Genomic DNA, 7,662 nt, shown 5'->3' on the forward strand with positions numbered 1-7,662 from the left:
CTGAATCTGATACTAGAGTCTGTCATGACGGATTCATGACGCCTTTTCGGGGAACCAAGTTTTAAAATGGCTTCTACGTGTTCCTTCCACATATTTTTATATTAAGGAGGGGCAACCCATATTGGGGCAGGGGTGTGTGCAATCCACACTATGTACGTAGGTAGGTACGTACGTATGTAGGTACGTATGTATGTATGTATATATGTTTTTATCACTGTATATAATTTAATACAGTTTAATAAACAAGTTTGATTTGGTGATGGGGGAACATGGCTCCCGGTCCCTCCCCTGGCTACGACACTGTCCTTCCAAATTCGTGGACGTGGCCAACAGATCGCATTTGCTTTGCAGAGTTGGCGGTTTCTCATGCAATGCATCTAAATGTTCTGTGGGATATGGAAGTTCGCTAGAAAATCAATAGACAGAACCTGGTAATATACTCCACGACTTTAAAGACGCAACATTTTTACAACGTTATTTTGTATTATTCATCCACGTTTTATAGATGCTGTTTTGCACAAGTACGTTGTACAAATTGTCTGTAAAACTGTTGATGAATGTTTACTTTAAGTGAATGAATGCATAAATGTTTAACGACGCCCCATCAAGAAAAATACATCTGCTACCAATTGCACAGTATGCTGTTAGTCATCATAAGGGCCATGCAATTGAATCGTGCATAGATTTTTGTTAACATTTCTTATATTTTAATATTTATTATAGTGCCACACCAACAAACCATCACATGTTTGTCAAATGTTTAGAAATAAAACGTCTAGACTTACTAAAATAAAGGGAATCAGACGTTTGCGATGTTACGTGCTATGGTATCCATGCATTAGGTAGCTAGACACTTCCGGCGCCACCCATAAACTGTTTTGAGACGTGTGAATGGCATATAACAGACAGGGTTAATCAGAGACTGCCCTAGACCATGCCAGCCAATGATAACAATTCAATGACAGGGCAATTTTCATGAAAACGCGGCACCAGCGAACTCGTTTCTTTAGTTCAGCTTCTAATGCCAGCAAGTAATAGGACTTCATGGGTAAGCTCTTACAAGCGCCAGACAATAACACGTTTTCACTGTCCATATCTTCACCGTGTACTTGAGGCAATTGTCCTGCTTTCAGATGTCCAATTCACTTGGATACTATACGGCGTCGCCTGATGGAGAGATCGATCTACGCGAGCTGACCCTATAGATAACCTATCCTTACTCCTAGACATCGAACATAACGCGTACAGTGGACCATGAGGCATGTTCGATGGATAACGAACCAATTGGCCAACGTTCTATATTCTGATGAATCAAAATTTAATTTGAGTATGACTGATGAGAATTTTAACATCGGCTTACACTATATTGAGACTTTTATCAATCTCTTTCACTGCATTAAAACGTTTTAAAAATCGGTTTGCACTATGTTCACTTTTTTAAAGATTGGTTTGCACTATATTGAGACTTTTATCAATCTCTTTCACTGCATTAAAACGTTTTAAAAATCGGTTTGCACTATGTTCACTTTTTTAAAGATTGGTTTGCACTATATTGATACTTTTTAACAAAGGTTTGTGCTATACTGAGATTATGTACAATTGGTTCGAACAAAATCCAAACAGGAAATATAATTGATTTCAATCTATGAATTAAATTAAATTTGAAATGTCTGATATAATGAGTGTTGCGTTTTAAAAGTGGTTCAGTATAATTTGCAGTCATAGGATATTTGAAATATCTATATTATATGGCGTGAATTTCACAATATTCATAGCAAGTATGAAATGTCAGTATCGGTACCATTTCGAGAGGAACGGTGTAAACAGTAACAGGATAATGTTAAACAATTTTGTCAATTATATACACAAATTCAAAATCAAATGTCGAAATGTCTTGTTAGTACATGGTGTACTCTTTAAACAATTATTTCCTTAAATGTTTCAAAACTTTTATTTTTATTTTTTTATTATTATTTATTATTATTATTATTATTATTATTATTATTATTATATTAACAGAGGAATTTGAAATAACTGTTTAATTATGTGCTCACAGTCAAGGTCAAATATATTTGATACATACAGCAATGTAGTGTTCGTAGACAAAATAATTTCCTTAAATAATTTAACATTTTATTTCTCACTTGAGCATATCCAAAAACCCTAAGAGTAAGGACACCCAAGTTGTGTATGCAAAGAAATCCTCTTAGTTACCACATCCAAACGAATTGAAGTGGGAGATCCCTTGAAGGAGGTACACCAAGAGCAGGTTGGAGGGATATCAAGTATGCAACATTTAGTATGCTGGTAGCAATATGGACATACATGTAAGAGATGCACACATTCTTAAACTGTAATTATCAGAAATACATTTTCGCGGAAAATAAGTTAAATAATAACAGATTTTAAATTAAAATAAATCGCGTTTATCTTTTGACGGTTGTATGACATTTACAACAGACGTGTTAATTGTGGTTCAGAGGTGGCTGCTGTAATGTCATGCAGACAGCGTGTAAGTTTCTCGAGGGTAGAAAGCTTCTTGCAGGTGCTACACATACATGATGAGAGCACATGTACTGTTTCGTCATACAGCTATGTCGATAGAGTTCGTTGTGACCGACGGCTCCAGGTGTGAGACCGCGACACGTGGCTCACAAGTTCGAACATGTAAATGAATCAGGCGGAGTGTTCAGAATATTCTACCAGATTGAATAATGCAACTGTAAATGCTTTGTTTATGATCAATTATGGACCGACATTGAGGGCAGTATCATGGACTAAAACATTATACTGACGTCGGCCATTGGCCTAGGCCAATATAAATTTATTCGGTCCATAAAACATCATATTGCCCGAAATTGGTCAATAATTGTTTTATTACATAATAACATCAATAAGACTAGTTCATTACTGTTTTGTTTCTCAGACGAAAAATACGCCAATGCTTATAATTTCCCGCAGTGCGTTATAACTGATGAGATTTAATGACGCCAGGTAATCTTATAAATAATTAAATAAATAAATAAATAAGAAAATAAAAACAAATTCTGATAAATTTGAACATACATTTATATTTCATTTGTAGGGGCGGGACATAGCCCAGTGGTAAAGCGTTCACATGATGCGCGGTCGGTCTAGGATTCATCCCCATCGGTGGGCCCACTGGGCTACTTTTTGTTCCAGCCAGTGCACCACGACTGGCATATTAAAGGCCGTGGTATGTGATACCCTGTCTATGGGGTGGTGCATATAAAATAGTCCTTGCTTCTAATGGAATATATATATATATATATATATATATATATATATATATATATTAAAATGAAATGGGAACGGTAATTACCTCATCCCAACATTCTTTAATTCATTCATTTCAACTGATGTTCATGCTTATATCCAATTAAGTTTCAAGCACGCTGTCCTGGGCACCCACCTCAGCTATCTAGGTTGTTTGTCCAAGAGAGTGTGCTAGTTGTTAGAAAGCTTCTTGCAGGTGCTACACAGACATGATGAGAGCACATGTACTGTTTCGTCATACAGCTATGTCGATAGAGTTCGTTGTGACCGACGGCTCCAGGTGTGAGACCGCGACACATGGCTAACAACTTCGAACATGTAAATGAATCAGGCGGAAGTGTTCAGAATATTCTACCAAATTTAATAATGCAACTGTCAATGCTTTGTTTGTGATCAGTTATTGACCGTCATTGAGGGCAGCATCAGGTTTTATTGACTAACAAATTATACTGACGTCGGCCGTTGGCTAGGCCAATATAAATGTATTCGGTTCAAAAAACGTCATATTGCCCGAAATTGGTCAATAATTGTTTTATTACATAATAACATCAATAAGACTTGTTCATTACTATTTTGTTTCTCAGAAGAAAAACACGACAGTGCTTATAATTTCCCCGCAGTGCGTTCTAACATATGATATTTAATGACGCCAGATAATCTTATAAATACATAAATAACAAAATAAAAACACATTCTGATAAATTGATGATAAAACAGCATCAATTGTGGAACTTCGGTCTCACCAGATACCTATTAAAATAAAAGCTGACCTTATCTTACATGACGATGGCATTGGCAAATACACATTTCAGAATGAAGTGAAAATTAACATGTTATTTTTAATATATACGTTTATATGTCTCTCCCTGTCTATGGGGTCCCTGCATATCTCTAGTCCTTGCTTCTAATCTCTCTCTCTATCTCTATCTCTCTCTCTCTCTCTCGGTAATTACCTCATCCTCTCATTCTCTCTCTCTCTCTCTCTCTCTGATCTCTGGAGCGGGACGTAGCCCAGTGGTAAAGCACTCGCTTGATCTGGGATCGATCCCCGTCGGTGTGCCCATTGGGCTATTTCTCGTTCCAGCCAGTGCACCACGACTGGTATATCAAAAGCCGTGGTATGTACTACCCTGTCTGTGGGATGGTGTATATAAAATATCCCTTGCTGCTTCCTTTCTCAATATATGTGTGGACCGTGAGCATATGTCTGACGCCATATAACCGTAAATACAATATGTTAAGTGCGTTGTTAAATAAAACCTCTCTCTCCACCCCATCCCTCCCTCTCTCTCTCTCTCTCTCTCTCTCTCTCTCTCTCTCTCTCTCTCTCTCTCTCTCTCTCTCTCTCTCTCTCTCTGTATATATGTTTACACACACACACACACACACACACAAATACATACACACATGCATACACAGATACATACACACACACATACATGCAGACACACATGTACATACATGCATACATGCATACATACATACACACATACGTACACATATACATGTACTAGTAAACCTTGCTAAACCTTTAATATTCATAATAAAACCAACAATTATTTTAACATGTTTGGCGTAGGAGGGGCTGAGGATGGGAGGAACTCTTGTCCTTGAAGGTACATGCAGATAACACACTAATATCCAAACTGAATAAGCTTTGCATAACAAATGTTTCTTCGTCTGTCAAATCTGAATCCATGGTTAAAGTATGACAAGCAGTAAGGGGGGTGTCCAAATAACTCAATTCCTGAAATATAATGCAGACGATGCCCGCTAACACCGAACCCCATTGTTTTGCAGGGAATGGAGAGTTACGAGGATATTTCCCTTAATAAAATACACCACTAAAATGACGTTATGTCAATATATGTAAGTATGGAGTTTAACACTAGTGATTTGGGTGAGTTGATTAAGTAGGTTTTGTATGTAGACAGCCTCATCCGTCCTCCTCATTTTTATGGTAACATTAGCATGGACTGTTCGTGTGTAATGTACCTGTCACACGGATAGGTTACGTCTCCATTATTTAAGACACATGCAATCACGTGCATGGGTCAAATCAAGACACGTGCAAAGAAAACGCGATTTTGTTGATATATGTCTTTGTGGCGGTATGGCTGACGACGAGTCCACAAGTTATGACAACAGTTTATTTGTCAAATTTATTTTAACTGAATCTGCATACAGAGACTGTACGTCCAACTGATACCATTGACGATACTGTCAGGGTTCTCAGTTAACATGAAAGCTATGGTCGCCAGCAGAAACATTTGAAGAAAATTCTTACTGGCCCTTCTCAAATCCAACTAGCCCTCCAATTATCACATTCAAATTTAACTGCCACATTCAAAACTAAAATGTTCTTTGTTGAATAATAACCATGTGATATCGTATATAGTCCGTTTGCTTCAAAAGGAAACCGATGAATTGGCATATAATGGCATTATGAATAAAGTTAAAATGCATATAAAAACATGTTATTGAGTTTTAAACCCATAGTAACAACTCAAGTAACACTTTTTGAAAAAAGAAATCCAGTATAAATAAAATACAAAAATGTCTCACAAATTACCATTAAATTGTACCAGAGCCGATTTATGGATCATCGAGGACAAATAACAGAGGGTCCCCCTAACCAGGATATATATCTTGCAACTCCCTCGGAGAGAGGGCACAAATAACAGAGGGTCCCCCTAACCAGGATATATATCTTGCAACCCCCTCGGAGAGAGGGCACAAATATCAGCGGCCCCCCCTAACCAGGATATATATCTTGCAACTCCCTCGGGGAGAGGACACAAATAACAGAGGGTCCCCCTAACCAGGATATATCTTGCAACCCCCTCGGAGAGAGGACACAAATATCAGCGGGTCCCTCTAGCCAGAATATATATCTTGCAACTCCCTCGGAGAGAGGGCACAAATAACAGAGGGTCCCCCTAACCAGGATATATATCTTGCAACTCCCTCGGGGAGAGGGCACAAATATCAGCGGGTCCCTCTAGCCAGAATATATATCTTGCAACCCCCTCAGGGAGAGGGCCAAAATTACATGAGGAAAATAAAGGTACACATCATCGCGGGGCCCCTTGAAGTGCGAGGCCCGTAGCACGTGCTACATATGCTACTATGATAAATTGGCTGTGAGTCATACATATTTAAAAAAAAATTAATACAGAGGTGAAGACTAAATGCTAGGTATGCATCTTGATTTGCATTGTCTCTGAAGTAAAAAAAACAACAACACCCAAATAATGCAGTACAAAGAGAATAAAGGTAGAACTGCACGTGCTTTAATATATAAACTAGTCTGGCGTGCCAGTCCTCTTTGTGGCGATGCAAGAGGGATGAAATAAACTTTGTGGAGATGACAGAGGGGGTAACATATCCAGGAAAGGATTTCTTCGGGAGTGACACACGTGTGCGTTTAATTTTAATAGTTTACTAAACCTACTGTTACTAATAAAATAAATATCGAGAGAAAAATAAATCTGTGACAAAAAAGACAACAACCCAAAACAAAACATTTTACCAAAATATACGATGTATCATATTACAAAGCAACAAAACGTATTTATTGTTTATTACAGTAATATTTGGACGGTTATATCATCATGTAAGTATTCGTGTCACTTTAGATCTGATCTGTTCTTATTTCATGTAAATCGCTTAAACTTAAAACAACAACGACAACAAATTCGATGGTCGCACAAAGGACTACCTTTGTAAAATTCTTACTCGCCCTCAGCGACCGGGCGACTGCTAATTTTTAACCATGTACTGTATACTGAAGTTGTTACATGATGACGATACATTAGTGAAATGCTGAGATGATAATGGTGGAAGTTGTATAATAATAATATTGCGTTTGGAATCTTTGAATGACGAATAAGCGCCGTCCCATGACGAACTGATTGCATTCTGTGAATCAGCAGAAATGTTGCAAATGCAACAACGTCGAAAAATGTGTGTGTGTGGTTTCTGTGAGCCTGTTCAGGATAACAAGATGCAGAACGAAAATTAAGTTATAAAGTAATTTATAGTTTTATAATTTGGTTAGAAACATCTTTCTACACATCGTGGTTTGCTAATAAAGTAAAGTTTGTTTTATTTAACGACGCCACTAGAGCACATTGATTTTTAATCTTATCATCGGCTATTGGACGTCAAACATATGGTCATTCTGACACTGTTTTTAGAGGAAACCCGCTGTCGCCACATAGGCTACTCTTCTTTACGACAGGCAGCAAGGGATCTTTTATTTGCGCTTCCCACAGGCAGGATAGCACAAACCATGGCCTTTGTTGAACCAGTTATGGATCACTGGTCGGTGCAAGTGGTTTACACCTACCCATTGAGCCTTGC

Source organism: Gigantopelta aegis, chromosome 7, assembly GCF_016097555.1.
Source record: "Gigantopelta aegis isolate Gae_Host chromosome 7, Gae_host_genome, whole genome shotgun sequence".
Classification (NCBI taxonomy): Eukaryota; Metazoa; Mollusca; class Gastropoda; order Neomphalida; family Peltospiridae; genus Gigantopelta; species Gigantopelta aegis.